Source organism: Helobdella robusta (assembly GCF_000326865.2).
Source record: "Helobdella robusta unplaced genomic scaffold HELROscaffold_3, whole genome shotgun sequence".
In the NCBI taxonomy this organism is placed as follows: domain Eukaryota; kingdom Metazoa; phylum Annelida; class Clitellata; order Rhynchobdellida; family Glossiphoniidae; genus Helobdella; species Helobdella robusta.
The window spans coordinates 99,510-100,819 of record NW_008704501.1 but is presented as its reverse complement, the minus strand read 5'-3'; positions in this window follow the sequence as shown (position 1 = coordinate 100,819).

Sequence of the window (1,310 nt, the reverse complement as noted above, 5' to 3'; positions counted from 1 at the left end):
GTTTATGTACGTACATGTCTGTGTGAGTTTCTTTTTCTATGTGCTAATTTAATGAAATGATGTATGTGGTTTAGTATTTGATGATTTTATTGAAACAAATTATTAGATGTTGGGTCCATTCTTTTGCTTGCTTACCGTTCATCAAAGTGTCATTGTGTGGGTGTTTGTTTGGATAGTGCTGAATCTGCCATGCTACTAAGAACTAAATGCTAACATTCCATTTTTCTCGTGAAATCGTTTGTTAGCAGCTACTTGCCAACAATAAATATTGACGACTTCTTCTCCTTCCTTCTCGTGTCTATTCTTTCAAGACATTGGCGACCATCGACCTCCACAAAACCCAATCGTTAACACTTTGTAGCAGTTAAAATGTGATGATATTCATTTAGTGACACAGGGACTTCACGACATTGTTGACCGCGATCTCTTCTCCCAGCAATCTTTCCAGTAGTTGTTAGATTATCCATTTCTTTCTTCCACATAATGTGACCAAATATTTTAAGTGCCTCCGTCGGGTTATTTGTAGTAAGTTAATTTTTTCATAACCGGACTGTTTTTGAGGATGGTTTTTATTTTAGAATATGCATCTTTCGCCATAGCTATCTTTGGTTTGATATCTACATCACATTTAAAACCTGAAATAATCAGACTTCAGAGATAATTGAAGCTGTTGACTTGTTTCACCTGTTCACAATTAACAATTATTGACCACGCATTCTGCTTTGTTGATGTTAATTTGCAAAATTTTTCTTTCACATTTACATTAGGTTTTTTAGACGATGCGATAAATATTGCAACCTGATGCAACCACCCACCTGATGCAACCACCCACCTGATGCAACCACCCACCTGATGCAACCACCCACCTGATGCAATATTCAGGAATTTCGCCGCTGTTATAAATCTCATTAAAAATTTTTGTTACTTTTTCATTGTCAAATTCACCGTGACATTTTATTTCTTCAACAACTATCTCATCTGGGCCTGGTGCTTAATTTGATTTCATTTTGGAAAGAGCGGCACGAACTTCAGATCTAAGTATCTTTGGTCCTTCTACGTCTTTTTTAATAGGAGGCTTTTCACCACGGGTATCATCAAAAAGATCGTTAATGTATTCAGTCCTACTTTCAAGTTCTTTTTCTTTCTCTAAGATTACTTTACCGGATTGACGACTATGATGACACAATAGATTTTTTAACCTTTTAAAAAAATTTTTAAAATTTATTAACTTTCAATTTTTGATCATTCATTCGTGTTGAAGCTTTTCTGAAGACAAGTAAATACATAAAGTAAGTCCTCCTGACAAGCAA